Raw genomic sequence first — 18,092 nt, forward strand, 5'->3', positions numbered from 1 at the left:
AGAGCTCTGGAGGCCTAGTATGCAGCTTTCAGATAGACATTGTAATTGAGCTTCTGATTTTTTCCCCTCCTTTTTTGTTCCAAATTCACAACAATTTATTCAATTCACACATTGAAACCTTGCTGGAAAACTGTATGTCAGCAATCTGCTCGTCGTGGTCTGCCAGAGATCAAAATACCTGTATGCTGGTTTGAGGGCATTTGTTATGAGTGTGGACTGCAGAAATCAGAAGTGTGGGGTCCTGAGGTGTCTGCCTCTCTTGTTACATGGCAGGAGCAGGATGAAGGCAGCCTCGGTCCTTCCCAGAGATCCAATTCAGCCTGCACCACGCAGAGGTGAGAGCAAGGAACGCTCTTCATTAGGGACTGAGCTCCCTCTGCTCGGAGTCTTGTTTGCTTTTAAACTTTGACTCTTCTTTGTCTCTGGCCAAATCTACTGCAGAGGGATGCTGGCCTCATTGCTTGCCCTAAATTCTATTGTACTTACCTCATTACTCTCCTAATGACAAGCTGACAAATGCCTTTGCTTGATTTACTGGCAGTGTTACAGGTGTGTGGAACACTTGTCAGTACCTTGCTACTACATGCCTAATTTTTCAAATGTCTGGGTGTGCTAGCTTCCTTTGCAAGCTGTCTCTGCACACTTACCTGGTGTAATTCCCCTGCCATGGGTTTATCACATACCTGCAACCAGAGCTATGCCCTAAGATTTCACAGAGTTCAGATTGGAATGGACCTTAGAGATCATCCATTTCCAAACCCTCCTGCAGGGGAGGGGGCAGGGACACTTTCCACTAGACCAGATTGCTCAAAGCCCCATCCAACCTGGCCTTGAACACTTCCAGGGATGAGATATCCACAGCTGCTTTGGACAATTTGTTTCAGTGCCTCACTCCACACATCCAAGAAAATAAATCAGACCCTACCTGCAGGTTTTGGTGTAACTGGTAAGAAGGGAACAGTGGAAGGGCAGCAGCCCTCCAGCTGTTTGTGGGTATTTAAGGGGATGGGCAGCAAGCAGGGGTGTCCCTGCTCAAGCCCTTCCTAGGAGCTTGCACGGGTTTGCACCCCACCTTTTAATCCTCATCTCTTGGTGGTTTTAAACCAGACAAGGACATTTTCACTGAGCAAACCCCAGGGAACAGAGCTGGCCACCACCTGCGGGAGAGCATCACTGCGATCAATCCGAGCACGGCTCCAGGTGAGAGGGCTCCAGCAGCTGCTGGGCAAGGGAAGAACACCAACATTTCGCACACACATCTCTCCACCAGCTGGGCAGAGCTCTCCTGCTCTTCTCCTGGCTGTGTTGCTAGGAGAGGAGCGCTCTGCCCTCCTCATGGCTATGAATAGCTCTCGCTTGTTTATCCAGCCCAGCTCCGCCTGCTGGTTACAACCACAGCCGGCACCACCTCACGGCATGACACCACCGGGAAACAATGCACTGCCAGGGAACAGCCCCCTCCGGCTCGGTCCGCTCCGGGATACCTCTGCCGCACCGCTCCGCAGCCTCCCTTCTCCTCTTTCACACTCCTCGGAGCATCCTCTGCTCCAGCGGAACGGGATAAACCCGGGCACTGCCACCCCCAGAGAGCAACAGGACCTGAAAAGCAGGGCATGGGCTCGGAAATATGGCTTGGAAACATACACACACACACACACACACACGACGACTTCAGGGTTCTTTTCTGCTATTCCAGTGTCAGAGCCTTTCACGAGCTACAAAAGTTACTTTCCATATTTTAGTGAATTATTTCTTGCATAAGCCCATGAATTGAAGACCAGGGACTTCAAGAAAAATAACAGATGGCTTGAAAATTGGCAATAATGGGATTCCTGAGATTTTCTTGAGAATATTTTGTCTGAGGTCTGGCCAGGAATGAAACCTCTCTAGCAGGGATATTAGATGGTCTGTATTGACAAGGGGAAATACAGATGGGGTTGAGCAAAAGACTCTCCGGAGTGCTGCAAAATGTGACCACTTCAGGACATTTGCTGCAAGGGACAGAGGGACAGGCAGCAAATAAGAGCAGTCTACACATTATGAGACAGGATGTGTGTGCACAGGCAACCACAGAAAGCCATGCAAGTTCAGGGTAGCAGAGCAGACACCAAAGTGCAGGTTTTGGAACAGCCTGGGCACTCAGTGAGAAGAAAAGTGCTGGGCAAGGCAGAGCAGCATAGATCAGAGGAGATATGGATGGTTTCTGCACAGGTAGAACAGGTGAACCACCCCTTCTTTTTCAGCATTGTGAGCTTCCATGTGCCTATTTCCTTGGACATCTTGTCTTTCTCCACCTGGGAATTTGCTTGGGATGAAATCTCAGTAGTGCATATGCTTATCCAGAATTTCCACATGCCCATCAGGCCCTTCAGATAGTTGGACTGCTGAGCATCCAGAAATTCAGGATAGGTTGACTGCACACTGGGGAGGTGAACTCTACAGCATTCACAAACCATGTCTAATGAATCCAAAAATTGTCAGACCTGCTGTGCATATGCTGTGCAGATGATCTGCATATGTACAGTTTGCCCAGTGTGCTCTGAGGTGTCTGCTCTACCCTGTGACTTGGAAAACGGGACAAACATAGGGTTTATTTTACACATTCTTTATCTATTTGTAGAGGAGGGAACAGCTTCAGTGCAGATAAGGAAATTTAGGTATATTCCCTGTGTGTGGGGTCAGACTCTCCTATCCCATGCAGTCACCTACACAGAGCTGGGGTTGGACTTATTTAAGACATTGTATATGCACATAGTGAAAAGGGGTTGTTTTTCCTGCTGCCCCCCCAAATCTTCCACCATGATCTAAATTTACACAAGTGCAAGAAAGGGACATCACAATTCTCACTTGAGAGATAAGCCAAATAGAGGGAAGCTCCTGGTCTCCTAAAGCAGGACCCAGGTGGAGTTTAGACACCTGAGTGCAAAACGTGATCCTGCAAATCCTTGTTTAACTCATGTCATGTGCTGGGGATGCCCAGACCCCTCACACCCCCCAGATTTGACAAAGAGGCCCCATGGCTCTGTTCTGCACCTCCCTGGGAAAGGCTCCCACCTGACAAGGCTAAGCAGTAGGAAAGGCCAGACATGAAATTCCGCTTTGCCTAGGGGAGCATAACTCTCTGTGAGCCCCCATAGAGGATATATGGAAGACCCAGCCAACACTTCCTTCTCTCCTGCAGGGCTTTCCTGTCTGCATGTCCCAAGGTGCTCGCTGTTTTGGAGAGGGCTTGCTCACCTCTTCTGCCACAGGCATTATGATTTTCCTAAAAGCATTGTGGCTTTCCTGGGCACACACACACCCGGGAGAGGAAGCATCCACAGGAATCAGCAGCCTGAGCTTTTGGCAGAGAGAAAGGGGAAGCCCATGCTCCAGTCCACCCTTGGGTGACCACTTCTAACTTTTTACCTCATGTGTTTTTAACCAGAAATTCCTAAGCAGGAGCTGGGCAAAGGGACCCACGTTTTCCTTCGTACGTGGAGTGCCACGAGATCAATGAGATTAAACATGTGCTTACATGCTGTCCTGAATTGCGGCCATGAGGAGAGCAATGGGAAAGTAAACAGAAGGGAAACGTTATGGAAATGAAGGAAGAGGGAAAATCCACCCTGCCAAGAGCAGCAGCTCTCAGCAGTTCCAAGAAGATATGGCCTCACCCAGAGCTGATTAGGCATTAGGAAGTCCAGGGACTGGAAAGGAAGAGCAAGGCATCTTCATCGAAGCTGAAAAGCGACTCAAAAAAGGGAGATTTGGAGCAGTGGAGAAAGGCTATCCACTGGGCACAGCCATTCCCAGAGAAGGTAAGCTTAGCTTAAGTTGTTTCACACCATTAGCAGAATGTGGACACTTGAAATGATCAGGTTTCAACCTGTGACAATACAAGGAGGCTTTTTTCCCTTTAAAGACTCCAAAACCTGGAGATGAACGTCAGGCTCTGCAGAACCCTGTGCACCTTTGCACGGACTGGGAGATGAAGCTGGACATGATGACTACTCTGTCCAAAATCTGGCTGAGTGTGGCAGTCATCCTCTCTGGAGGACCTGCAGAGCCAGCTCCCAGCACCTGCCAAGGTGAGAGTGCTTGAGCAGCCTGTTTGGGGGGTTCACTGACACCGTGCCCAAAGCTTTGGTGTGACTCCCAAGTCAACTCTCAAGTGCCTGACTGCAAGTGGTTGATTTGGCTTTCCTGCAGGTCAAATTCCAGACTCTGTGTTCTTCCACCTTTTTATATCTTTCACAGATCCTTCAAACCTTTCACCCAGATCTCTAGGAGCTATCCTGCTTTTCCAGCTGGGAAATTTGTAGGTGTGTCTCTGATTTTCCAGCCTTCTCTCCTGGCTTTGCTCTTCCCCTTCTCCTTTCTCCTCAGTCAACCTTGGTTGCAGTCTTTCCACACCACTTGACCTCTATTTCTCTTTCCTGGGAAGAACCTAATTTGCATCTGTCCTAGTATCCAAGCTACAAATTACACCTGGTTAAATCTTTTTCAGCAAAACTGTGACTTGAATAAAACTTTTTCGAGTTTTGGGGGAATTGTAGGAGTTTCTGGGAAGTGGATTTTTCTGTTGAGCACTCGAGTTCAAAAATGTGCATTGTCCCTTCTGTTACAGGTTCAGAAGATGACCTTGAGTAGGTCACTTCATCTGCCCAAATGTTTTATCACTTATTAAATTTAGATAAAAATACTTGTCTGGATTAGTAAAATGTCTTTGAGATTGTTGGACAACAAAAGCTATCCAACTGGTGATTATTATGATTATTATAATTACTTTTATTAAATGAAGCCAACTGATTCTTGTGCAACACTCTTCTGGGTTCCACAGACCTTTACTGTTGAGACTCAGAGGGAAAAAAAAAATTCTTTTGTTATCCCTGGACAGGGATGTGTTTTTTGAGATTGAGTTTTGTGGTTTTGTTACGAAACTTATGACAGTCGGTCATGTGGTTTGCTTTCTGGGCCGACTGAACCCTGCTGAACCCGTACGCAAGCAGCAGAGTTTAATGATTCACAGGGGCTATGTTTTGGTTTGGCTGGTGCTGGATGGAGGCCGTGCAAACCGGCATGGCCAGGGAACCCTCTGGGCTGAAGTCACTGAACAAACTTAGCTCAAACCTCCGCAAGTCCGACCCAACGTGGCTCCGCTGTTGGGCCAGGCCCTTTTTGGCTGTCTCGGGTGCTAAGAGCTGGCCATGCCTTGTGACACTGTGACACCTAGACATTGTCACCGGACAGCTGGGCTCTCCCTCTGTTCACAGCAATGGGCGGCTGCAAAAATTCGTGGGAGTCCACGAGCGCTTGGTTTTTTGTGATTTCTCCCTGGCCTTTTCCCCTCGCCTCGGTGGTGAAATTGCCCCCGAGGCCCTCGGCGTTGGGTCGGCGCCGTGCGGCGTGCCCGGTTATTTGCACGACCTTGGCAGCGGGGGAAGCGGGGCGGATTGCTGGCCGGCTCCTCGGCGGATCCTGGAGGAGCCGCACGCCGGGAGCCATGGTTCGTGGCGGCGCTGCCGAGGGTGGGACGCGGCGGACCCGCGCTCTCTGCTCGGCGGGCTCAGCGCTGCCTTCCCAGCCGCAGGCAGCCCGGAATGCCCCGATCCCTGCCGGCCGCGGGGAAAAGCACTGGGGAGGCGGCGGGCGCCCTTCTCCCTGCCCCGCGCCTGTCACCGGAGTTGGAGTTCGCATGGAGGAGGCCGGCGGAGGAGGAGGAGGAGGAGGGAGGCGGGAGGAGGAGGAGGAGGAGGAGGGAGGGGGCCGCCTTGTTTGTGGCTTGTCAGCAGCCGCTGGAGACAAGCCTCCATGTGTGAAAGCCGCTTGGCATGAATGCCTGGGCCGTACCAAGCGCCGCGGCGCCCGCGGGGGGAGGCGGCCCCGCCGCCCCGCCGCCCCGCGCAGACAAAAGGCCCGGCACGGCTTCCCCGTGAGTTGCCCCGATGCTGCCGTAGCGCCCGCCCGGCGCAGCGCCCGCTCCCCGCCGCCCCCGCCATGCCGCCCCGCGCCCTCGCCGCCTGAGACAGGTAAGCGCCGGCCGCGGGCGGGGGCTCCGAGCCGGCGCCGCCGCCCCCGGGGCCGCTCCCCGCCCGTGCCGCTCCCCCGGCGCTGCCGCGGGGCGGGGGGCGGCCGCGTGTGCCGCAGTCAGCCCCGCCGCCCCGGCTCGGCGCACCAAAGTTTTGCCGCGGCCGCCGTGCCTCAGTTTCTCGGTTGGCTCGGGTTCGGTTCCCTCCCCGCTCGCCGCCGGCGGGGGGATCCCGGGAGCGGGCGCGGAAGGGACAAAAAAAGCGCCTTCCACCTGTTGGCTTCAGTCCCGGCGGCTTTTATGGGGGTGGCGGGTCCGGGAGGGAGCGGGGGGAGAGCCCGGGGCGCCCCGGGAGAAGCCCCGCGGGGGAGGGTGGAAAGCCGGGGTCTTTTGTCAGCCCTCCATCCCGCTGCCTCCCTCCGGAGCCAGGCAGATCGCCGCGGGGATGGGAGATGTGGGGTTTTTTTTCCCCTCCTGGATGTCGGGAGATTAGATGAGATGTATTTACAGTTGCCGTTTATCAGCAAGTAAATATCGAGCTCGGCGTGAGAGCAGCAATGTGAAGCCTGCTTGCTTGCTCTCTTGCCGGAGGTTTTGTAGCTGTTATCCTAATGTTGGTGAGGTGATAATGTGCAAGAGCCAAAAAAAAAAAAAAAAGAGAAAAAAGGCGAAGGGGAGAGAATCCCTGCTCCTCACACCCGGGCTTATCGCAGTATCGGTACTGGCTTTGGTTAAATTCGGAGGGACATTTTTTTTCCTTGTGGCATGAAACACAGAAAGCCTCCTGAAATGCTAGGTGCATCCTCACGAGGTCTTTTAAGTTAGTCGTGTGCCGTCATTCAGGTTTCATTGATTCCAGTTGTTTTGTTAAAAAATAACCTACAAGATTCTGAGCTGCACAAATGTTCGTCATCCTAATGTCCTGGCACAACCTATGCGAGGCAGGAGCTGGAAGAGGGGGAGAGAGTGAGGATATGTGCTTTCCCAGTCAAGGCTGGGAGGAGAGCATCATGTGTTGAAGAATATGAGCAGGAATGGGAGATGGGGGAGGGAGTCTAAATTGTCCTGAGACCCTATTCAATCCAGCAAGGAAGATGGAGGATCTTGCTGCTGCAAAAAAAATGTACGGCAGAAATCTCAGCCAGCTTCTCTCTGACTTGTTACCTCCCTTCAAAAAATAAATAAATAAGCAGGAAAAGAATCAAAGCAAAACCCTGTGATTTGCTGTAGCGTTTTCCATGATACCTTTATCCCACATGCCTTACAGTCAGTCCAGTGATGGAGGTATGTGAGAAGCAGGGAGAGAGACTCTGAGGTTTGTCGCCACAGGAGAGGGAGAAGTATCAGATCATGTTTGAAAGGAGACTTATCAGGCAATGAGGTAGGGAGGGAAAAAGCCTGTTCTAGGCAGCTGGACCTGGGGAGAAGAAGGAGGCGGCTCCAGCACCTATGGTTCTGAAGCTGGGTGAAAAAATCTGTGGAGAGGGGATGTAGACAGATGGGGGAGCAGGGAGGAAGGATGTCTAAGGAAGACCTTGGACTGTCTCCTTTGGAGGGCTTTAAAAAGAGGGGAAATTTTAAACTGAATCAGGGCACCAGCAAAGCTAAAGCACAGCTAAGCTAAGTGTGATGCAGCAGGACTTTCCAGTATGGAAGAACACAGATGTTGAGTTTTCTGACTTGGCAGAGTTTGGGGCATTTGGTGGGGGGGAAGAGATTTTTGTAGGTGAAGTGATTGTGACTTGGGCAAGAATTGGATTTGAGAGAATGAGGCTTGCCTTTTCCATAGGTGACTTCTCTGGTAGAGGGGCCTTCTGTTGAAATATTTCTGTAAATATCTGTTAATTTTGCTGTAATCTGACAGCAGCAAGGAGAAAGTAGCCTGTCTCTTGTGAGAAGTGTGGGGATGAAATAAACCTTTATTGCTTTATTGATGTTTCCACACACCCAGCACCTCCACACGCATGGAAACACCAAGTTTGTGCAGTCACACCTGCTTGTGTCGCACATCCTTCCTCTTGAGGGGCAATGTTCACATCTTGTGAGCCTGGTTCCTGCACAGACAGGGCCCAGCTCTTGTGTTTTCCTCAGTTTACAGGATAGTTTATTCCCTCAGCCTGGTAGCAGTCGTGTATGACAGCCGACTTTGCGATAGGACCAACTGCATGTGAGGTGGCTGAGACTTAGAAACCAGTGTGTGACATGTTTTAGCCTTTCCATTCATGGCAGCATTCCCGTGATGGAGCAGGGACATACCACAGGCGTCTCTCCTGCACAAATAAAATGTTACACACGTGCAGAGGACAGATCTCAGCTCAAATGTACCCCAGGTCACTCTCTCTGAGAAGAAGCTGAAGCAGCATCAGCTCATTGCAGGCAGAGCTCAAAGGCTGCTCCCATACATGCAGATCACACGTGTGCACGCTCCACCTTTCCTCTCCAGCATCACCTGTTTGAATTCCAGCTGGGCTGGCAGCACAGGGAAGTTTTGCACCCTCCTGGATGGGGATTTGATGGCCTTTCTGTTCCAGCTTGGCTCTGGACGGGCTTGAGACACAAAAGCTTAACAACAGGGAACACTAATGAGCCCCTGCTTGGCATGCTGAGAAGAAAGGCCAAGGGCTGAGTGGGCATAAAAACAGTGGCATGGAGCCCCTTGGCCAGAGTTTGAGCCTTGGCATGAAGGCTGGGGAGGGAGCAGAGCCTCTGGAGTCAGGAACAAGACTGCAAGCAGTGCTGCAGCAAAGGCGGGAGAGGAGACCATGTTGGGGGGAGGAGAGCAGGCTGCTGTTTCCACATCATCTGAAAACTCAACCTGCTGTCAGGACAGAAGGAAGGCTTGTGCATATTTTATGTCACTTTTCTCCTTCTAGGACAAGCTGCTGATCTGATCAGCTATGCACTTTAAAATCCTTGACGCGCCAATCAGCAAGTATGACTCGAGGCCAATAACCAGCCTTGGCCTCCTGCCTCTGCTCCTTTGTGGACATCCCATGCCGCCCTTCCTCGGAGAACGTGTGCACAATTAAACCCTGCACAGCGTTCCTCAACTACGGCATGGGATGTGACGAGCTGCATGGAGACGGGGACAAAAAATGGCAACGTTTCAGGGCTGGGGGGGGTGGAGGCGGGGAGGGGAGTTGGCCATTTCTTATGCTGTTTGCTGATGTCTAGAAGGAGTGTAAGTGGCTAAATCAGTTTTCCTTTGAGCTGGTGGTGTGCTGTTCCAGTCAGCTGCTCTTGCTTCAGGGGTCTTCAATGGCAGCTCAGGAGTTGGTGGGCCTGGCAGTAAACAAAATGCATTTCACTCCTTCAGCCTGAATTTTGTTGGAGGCTATCAGACAAGAGATTTTTCCTCAGCAGTAGTTATTCAGTGCTGCTTCTGCATGGCAGAACCACTTGAGCCACTGGCATTGCTCCTGCCCACTGGAGATGGGAACACCACTGGTGCTCCCTGCCCTGTGCCTAAGGGTGCAGGCAGCCCAGGCACCGTAGTTTTGACAACAGTCTCTCACACACAAACATGTAACTCCTGTGTCCCATAAACCAACTCACTGCCCTAAACACCATTTTGGGACACGTGGGGAAGCAAGTATTTTTTCTATGTTATGCAGAGTTGTGACCCTGAGTTCATTTATCCTTTGCTTGTCCCGTGTGAGAAGTGGAGCTGGAGGTCTCGTGGAAATTGAGATCCTGGCACTGTTCTGATGGGCAGCAGCTCTTGTGGAGCTTCCTGCTGCAGTGTGTGAGGTGGGGCAATGCTTGCCCAGCACCAAAAGGGTTGTGTGTGCCTGTGCAGACACCACGGCACACCAGCCCACGGACAAAGCCTGTGGTTTTGCACCGAGCGTGACTCATGCGACGATAAATTCTGCTCGAAGTATGCGCACACTCGGCGCTCTGTTGGACAGTGAATTCTGTTTTGTCCTTCCAGCAGAAAACAGCACAACTTGCCAGTGACATGGACTGGACATGCATTCCCATAACAACAATATTATAAACATATGGTGAACCTGGTGTAACAACTGCTGTCCGTGTCTCCACGCAGAACAAGGAGCCGGTTAACAAAATCTTGAGGCTGTCTGAGGCTGTATCTCCCCAGACTGTGATCTCATCAGCTTTCCCAAGCTAACCTCAACCTGGTCACTGCTTGGATTGTAAACTTGGGATGGGTGGTGGGGGTGAGAGCAGTTAGCAGGAATGGCTATTTGTGATTCAGTCCACTTCCCTGTGACTCAGAACTGAACCATCCCTCGGTGGAGTATTTGGGGATAGTACTCTTCAGATGTTGAGCAGCAGTCTAGTTCTTAGAAGTTCTGCAGCACCCGGGCTTGCTTGTTTGCAATCTGGGTTTTTCTCAGCATCTTTTGTGAAAACAAAACCCTAAAAACTACTTCTGACTATTAAGGACGCCATGGTAATTTTTGCCAAAAGAAGAAGGGGGAGTGGTCTTAGCCCTGGGCACTTTGCCAGATTCAAGCTCAGGAAATTGCAGTCTATCTAGGTAAAACTCCCTATAGTTTAAATGAAAAAAAGTATTCATCTCTTACTGTCTTAAAGGGTAAGCACTGTGTTCTCTGGAGCCTTAAGCAGACAGTTAAACATTCTGGCTGGAGAGGTGGTTACAGTTGCTTGCTGGGAGAAGAATTTTTTATGCAAAATCTGGGGCCTTTTTTGCATTTTTGGGATGCTTCTAATTGCAAAATGCCGTATACATTTTAGGTTATTGCAAAGCTTGAATGAATATGTGGCTCAACATACAAATGCAGGGAAATGTGCTGGTGTGGTGTTTGCACAGGGAGCAGGCGCAGCCCAGCAAATACACATCTTTTCTGTGCAGAAAAATAAGGACCAGTTTTTTAGTCTTGCGCGTGTGCATCTGGGGGCTGGATTTTGTATGTTTAGCAGCAATTGCTTTTGTAAGCTGCTGCTAAGGCACGTAACTGGCTGTGTGCAATTGCAGTAATGGAATGTGAAAATGCAACTGCACACAGACCTGTAATCTTGCATGCAAAATACTGCTGGTCTAGTTCTCCAGGTACCAAAAAATGGTCTGAGATGGTACTTGCCTTTCCATTTAACTGTGTTCACCTGCATTTTTCAGGTGACAGCTGTGTGTATGGAGTGCTGAATGATTATCCTTTCTATTTTTGCTCCAAGAAGAAGGAAATTAAATCTTTACTACTGATCGTGGCACAGTGCTCGTGTCATGATAAGTCCAGGATGGAGGTGGCAATGAAAATTCCGTAACGCTTTGAAATCCTGGGAAAATGCATGTGTGAAGAGGGAGAGCAGAGTGAGCTCCTGTTCCCCCTGCGGATGAGGAGTATTCCACTGCTGAGTTTGTCAGTGCTGTCTGGATCTGACCTTACCTTCTGCCAAATCCAGTACTTTCAGGGCCCCCCAAAACAGAATGTGCATTAGGGCACAGGTGGATGCAAGGCTGAATATCCACGCTGGGAAGGGTGTCCTTGAATATTCCAGCCCAGGATCCCCAAAGTGTGAAGCAGGTCTCCTCCTCCTCACTCAGTGATGTGTCTCAGCCCTGCCCCATTGAGATGCAGGCAGCTGTTGAGGGGGGACACAGGAGAGCAGCTCACTTTCTCTGCACTTCACTCTCCAGCTTCTCTGGTGACAGTGATAACAAAGGGCTGCTCAGCATTAGGTGATATGGATCTCTCCAGCACTAAACTTGAGTCCTGCAGGCTTCTCACTAGCCCTTGGGGCTTGGGTGTCACTGCACCCTCCCAGCCTGGGGTGGCCTGGGACAGTACCCTGGGGACTGATAGCTGAACTTTTTCCACGAGTTCTGGAAGCATGGATTTCTTCTTACGGAAACCCGTGATTTTATTTTGAGGTTATTTCTTGCCGTCCTGGGTCCTTGACTGCAATCACTTCCATTTTGCATGCTGCTCTTTGTAATTGAATCTATCGATGTATATTTAATCCACTTGGCACCGTGGTTGGTAACTAGGCACTGCTTCCCAGCCTTCTGTCACTTGTTTTCACAATTACTGTCTGAAGTTGGGGTGGGTGCCTGTCGCTCAGCTCTTTGCCCAATCGCTAGACTGTGAAGACCTGTGCTTGACAGTCAGGTCCACAGCTGGTGCAGCTCCTGTCCTTCCATCTGGATGTCAGCCAGGTGTGTAGGACTCGGGTCATGGAAGCTAAGCCTGTTGGGTTTAATTCTCTTCTCTGCCACTGATTTGCTTTGTGTGATCATGGGCATGTCCTTTAACCTCAGGTGCCCTCAGCTGGGTTATCTACTTCAGAAAGGTGTTGTAATGCTTAATTATTGCCAGCTCTTCAGAAACCCCTGGTGGGGAAAAAATGCATTTTATTCAGCAATATCGCTGACCTTCCTGGCCTTTCTAAGCCACCTTGGTGGTGCTAGGAGATGTTATTTTTCCAACTTCAACAATGTTTCTTCCATTTTTCATCTGTACATTCACCCACTCTCTCAGCTGCATGTAAAAATGCCAAGCTGTCTGAAGCCATGGAAATATTTTTATAAACTTGACAGCCACGGCAAACATTCCTCCTTGGCAATAAACAAACAAGGTACACAACCTGCCATTAACATCAATTTATAGCAGAGAGACCTTCGTCACTCATTGATGAGGGGATCCTAGACAATTCTTGTGCTAGCAAGCCATAAAGTAGTGTTGTCTGAGATTAGAAAAATGCTGGGTCCTTTGGGTTCCTGCGTGCAGGGAGTAATTGGAAAGTTCTGTTTGCCCAAGTGCATGTGGGAGTTCAAGCAGGCACCAGGTATTTGGTTTATTCAAGGCTCTTACAAACTGTGTTTGGCTTGGGTGTACGTGTGCTTGGGGGCTTGGTGTTTGTTTGTAGGCACAAAAAGCCTGTTTTCCATAGTGGCAGCTGAAGCACAAAGGTGGTACAAATAATTCAACTGGATAAATTTTAGACACCTAAAAAAAAAGAGCTGCAAACAAAAGGCATCAGTCAGTGTTGCAGGAGCAGAGCCCCAGTCACGCAGCCTCCTGTGCACCCTCCTTCCATTTTCCTTGCAGCTGGCTGTGGGCTGGGAGGGTTGGCAAGTGCCTGAACCCACACTGCAACATCTCCCTGTGGGCAGCTCCCCATGTAAGCACTCAGACAGTGCTCGTTTTGGTGTGTTCTAGGCTAATTACTCTGAAAACCTTTAAACACAGATCTCCAGAGATGTTGGTGGTGCTGGCAAAAAAAAAGCAGGTACCCCTCCTGTTCTTACTTTACTTTGGGTTGGTTATCTCTTAGTTTTCTAGCAAGCCCTCTTCCTACCATCTTTGAGTAGTGGATTCTCTGTGGTGTGCTCAGGAGAAGAAAGTCTAGACTGTTTTTCACCCGTGTCTTTGATGGAAGAGTCAAAGTAGGGAGCCAAGCTCCTTTCTACCACCTCACTCGTTCTCTGCCTCTGTGCCGTAGTTCCTCCCTTCTTCAAATGAGGATGACAAGTCTTCACTCTGCTTCCACAAAACCTTTGAAAACTAAGGAGAAAAACATGCAGGGCATTTGTCTTCCCTCTCCAGGAAATCATAAATCCCTCCCCTCACCCCTCTCCCTTCTCCTTTCCACCTTTTTTCTCCTCTCCTCTCCTCTCCTCTCCTCTCCTCTCCTCTCCTCTCCTCTCCTCTCCTCTCCTCTCCTCTCCTCTCCTCTCCTCTCCTCTCCTCTCCTCTCCTCTCCTCTCCTCTCCTCTCCTCTCCTCTCCTCTCCTCTCCTCTCCTCTCCTCTCCTCTCCTCTCCTCTCCTCTCCTCTCCTCTCCTCTCCTCTCCTCTCCTCTCCTCTCCTCTCCTCTCCTCTCCTCTCCTCTCCTCTCCTCTCCTCTCCTCTCCTCTCCTCTCCTCTCCTCTCCTCTCCTCTCCTCTCCTCTCCTCTCCTCTCCTCTCTCCCCTTTTCTCCCAGTTTTAAGAGTTGTTATTATTATATTCTGTCCCTTTAGGTCTCCTCTACTTCCACCGCTCTTGCAATCTGTCTCTCTCTGCTGTTTCCATATCCCCTTCTATTTGCAGCTCTCTTCCTTCTGTTCATGTCATTTTCTTCTCTCACCCTGTATCTCCTACCCTCCCCCACTATTCATGCGCTGCACACTCCTATCGCTTCCCTCTGGTTTATCCTCCAAATTCCTCCCTTATGTGTGTCTCCACCGCAGACCCCTTTTTGTTGTTGCCGGCTGCGTGTCCCTGCCTGGCTGCCTGGCCAGGCCTGAGGGAGAAGGACAAGGCTGGGATCAGCCCCTGGCCGGCCAGGCAGGATGGGGGTTGCCCTCTGAGGGAGCAAGGTGAGGCTCCCTCCATGTGTGTGCTGCTGGCTCTGCATGGAGCTGCCTGGAGTCTCGTTCTGAGCTGCAGCACAGTTGTCACTTTAATGTCTGAGTGTTTGGTTTCTGCCTGGAAGCTTGGTGAATTCTGCAGTCTCAAATGTAGTCTCCTGACGTCACCTTACCTCCTTGGACATGACCTTGTGACTTACTCTGGTCTTGACCCATTGTCCCCTTCCCCTGACTTCCCCCTGGCTCTAGGCACTCCGTCCTGAAAACATGGATTGATTGTGTTGTGCCTGGCGACATCTCTGCTTGTTGAGGGGATGACTGTCCCATGTGTCACTTCCAGCCGAGTTCAGCCCTATGCTCTGCCAGGGAAAGCCATGATGGAGGAGGGAGAGGATGAGCACCAAAGGCCTGGGAAGCCCTGTGCATCTTGAGCCCACAAACCAATACCCAGCAGGTCAGGACAGCTGTGCTGTCTTCCTGGCAGAGCTGTGCTTAGTGTCCTGCTGTTGCACCAGGACAGGAACAACAGGGCTGGGAGAACCCCTCTCCCATCTGCCTGAGAGCTACCTGATCCCACAAGGAGGCTATCCCGCTATCTGATGTGGGATAGAGTTTCCTCCGAGTCAGCCAGGGTGGTTGTGGTGTATTTAACCACCTCTCTTCAGAGACAGGATTTTGGCTGCAAGGATCATGTCCAGCGGCAGCAATTGAAAAGTGGTGGGTTTTTTATATCCCCTCGTGGACTCTGTTTGCTTCCCATGTGGCATGGAGAAGTCCCTTTCTCAGGGCAGGGACAGGTGGTGTGTCTAGGTGGATGGGAGAGAGCCAAATCAGGGCTCCTGAGGTGTTCTGACAGCAAGGCACAAAGAGGTCAAGCAGGTGGCCACGTGCTGAAGTTCATCCAGTGTCCTGCAGGACAGAGCATGGTGACTTCTTGGCCTCCAGGGGAGTTTAGCTCCATTCCTGGGTTGCACATTTCCCCCTGCCAGGTGTTGCTCAGTGCCAGGCTCATTAAAGTCATGAGCCTCAGTTCCCCTGACCAGACAGTTCCTGATTTCTCCCTTCTGTCTCTGCAACACTCCGACCCTTCCTTAGCGTGCTGGATGATCTCCCTTGTGCTTCATGTGAGGAGCTGTGCACCTTTTTCCTGCTTTTCCCACAGCCGTTTTTCTCCCTCTCCGTACCTGCTTCACCTGTTTTACCTGCTTCTTCCCTCCTGCTCTGCCTCTGGGCTAGGTCTCTCTCCAGACTCTTTCTAAAACCCTCTGCCTCATTTGCCTTCCCATCTGGCTTCCTTGTCTCCCTGGTCATGCCCTGAGCTGTCAGAAGCCAGGGGAGGAGGACCATTGCAAGAGCAGGGCAGAGACTGGAGGGTGTGAGGGAGAGCAGAGCAGGAAGGCAGATTCCCAAACCAGGGTCCATCATTTGCTGGTCTTTGGCCTCTCCCAGGTATGTGCTCTCAGCTACACGGCAGAAGTCCCTTTTTCCCAGAAGTGTGATTTTCCCATTGCTTCTACTTCACTATTGGCAAGCTCCTGAAAGGTTAATGAAGTCATTGACTGCAAAAGGAAAAAGCACATCTTCCCTTGTTTTGCATAAATTAATCTTGGAGATTATGGAGCAGCCGGTGCACAGGGCACAGGATATGCAGCTATGTCCTTGAATATTGTCACCCAAAATGCAGCTCTGGGAGTATCACGTAGGTGATACTGCTGTCCACTCCAGTCCTTGATATCAGCTGAGGCTGAAATGTAGGTAAAAAGCTATGGCCTCCTCAGTCATCTTTATTCATGTTCCATTGTGTGTAGCAGGGACTGGGGAGGAGGTACCCAGGAATGCCCACAAGCCCTTCCTCCCTTTGCGGTGGATCCTTGTTTCCCACAGATCCTCTTTAGAAAATGCCCTGTATCAGGTTTCATTCCCCCTGGTTTTTGTTTTTTTTTTTCCTGCCTGAGAAGTATGCAGAAAATCATTCAATTGGTTTTGAACCACACGAGTGGGAGCAGGAACCAACCCCAGAAGATAAGTGTTCTGACCTTTACTGCACTCAGATAACTGGAAATAATAACAAATAAATACGTCTTGTTTCTAAACCTCAGACTTAGGGATATGTCCCTGCCTTATTCAACAAGAGCCTGAGCTCCTGGGAGGGCTGAGGTTATGAACCTGGTAGCTGCCTGCAGTAAGCAGCAGCCCCTTTACTTTCCTTTTGTAAAAGGAGCTGGAACCAGTCCAGATATTGAGGATGTGAGGGGACAGGGCCAACATCCCCACACTCCTGCCATCTTGCTGCTGGGCCCCTACAAATAAGGTTTTTTTTTTTTTATTTCTTGCCTTCTGTGTGTGTTTCTTTGCACTTTTTACCTCTTGCTTTCAAATACAGGGCTGGCCATTTAGGACCATGCAGAGCTGGCCACCAACTCTGTGTGTATGCAGACCTTGGATAAGATTATGGGATTTGCTCAGAAAAAAAAAAAAAAGTGCTAAAACCTCCGAATCAGTGAGTGTTTGGAAAAAAAGGGAACCTGTCTAGAAGGAGGACATGCTGAACTGTGGCTTGCAGCGAGCTCCCCAGGTCTGGGTCTTAGGTCACTGATTCAGACTTCCATCATCTTCACAGATGCCCCTGGGGAGGTCCATCTGAGACAGCCTCTCTCTACAGGCCACTGGTGACAGTAAATATTTGTACACTGCATGCTGAAGTGCTGATATGGGGCTGGAGTCCCCATTGTGCAGTGTGCTGCCCAGACCCTGCCAAGAGACAGTCCCTGTCCTGGAGGATTTACTGCAATCCCAAATTAGAGCATTCATGGTGCTTTCTGTAGTGGCTGTGGCTTGGTGTTCCTTGGGCAGGATGTTGCTTCCCTTCCCTCCTCTGTGACATGGGGAGGTTGTTTGCTTGGTTTCTGCCATCCAAACCACCAGCAACTGTAGAGATGCCTGTATGCAGACCGTGGGGAGGATGTCGGGAGGTTTCTGGCACTCTGTCAGTGTAAAGCACCTTATTTATTAGAGTCTAATGCCCGTTTGGGATGTACTTCTGATCTAAGGCTCCTGAATTCCTCCCTTTTAACGCTAAAGAAGCCATTCAGAGGCCCCCTGGGCCCAATGTGTGCCTCTGCTGAAGACTGCCCTGATCATATATCTACCACTGTCTCGCCCAGACTTCGGGTTCAGTGATTTTGTTTTCATTAGAAGATCTCCTCCAACTCACCTCTTCCTGCAGGGGTTCCAGCAGGTACCCAAATAAATGTGATATTCAGTGGGCTGTGCACGTGTCTCCATATGCTACTGCAGTGTGTGGAAGCGTGCATTTTCAACATGCAACCTGAGACGTGCCTGGATGTTTGCATTTGTGTTGTGTGGATGCTTGCTTTCATGTCTGCCAGTGTGTTTGGGCTGGAGGAGGTAGCAGGGAAGCCTCTGGCAGCTGGGAAGAAAGGAATGACATGCTTGCTAGGGGAGGGAGGAGAGAGTTTGGTAGCTAAAGTGGGGATTGGGTAACAACTGGAGGGGGAGATCAGATTTAGGATCCATGTTGCTCGCTTAAGAAAATAAGAGAAGAAGCAGTACATTGTTTATTGGGGATTGTGTTATTCCCGTGCATTATTTATTAGTCTTCTGCTAATGGTACTGCATAAAGAAGTGGCACTTCTACAGAAATTTCACAGACAGCTGGAGGATCAGTTCCAGGAGGTATTGTAACCAGGTCAGGTTGGTGTAGGGAATCCTGCTGGGCTCAGTTTTGACAGGCTTTGGAAAAGAGAAGATTGTTCAGGAGGCATTTGGAGGGGAGAAGGGAGGGG

At 50.5% G+C, this 18,092-nt stretch overlaps 1 protein-coding gene across 1 annotated transcript in view; it reads left to right on the plus strand.

The window, feature by feature from the left end:
- Positions 1–5,973: 5,973 nt before the first annotated feature.
- Positions 5,974–18,092, plus strand: part of BCL9 (BCL9 transcription coactivator) — a 57,632-nt gene continuing 45,513 nt past the window's right edge. The window contains exon 1 of the mRNA XM_033051333.2: positions 5,974–6,011. The gene's annotated coding sequence lies outside the window, so the exon portion shown is untranslated. The remainder of the gene's footprint in view (positions 6,012–18,092) is intronic.

Source organism: Catharus ustulatus, chromosome 2 (genome assembly GCF_009819885.2).
Source record: "Catharus ustulatus isolate bCatUst1 chromosome 2, bCatUst1.pri.v2, whole genome shotgun sequence".
Lineage (NCBI taxonomy): Eukaryota > Metazoa > Chordata > Aves > Passeriformes > Turdidae > Catharus > Catharus ustulatus.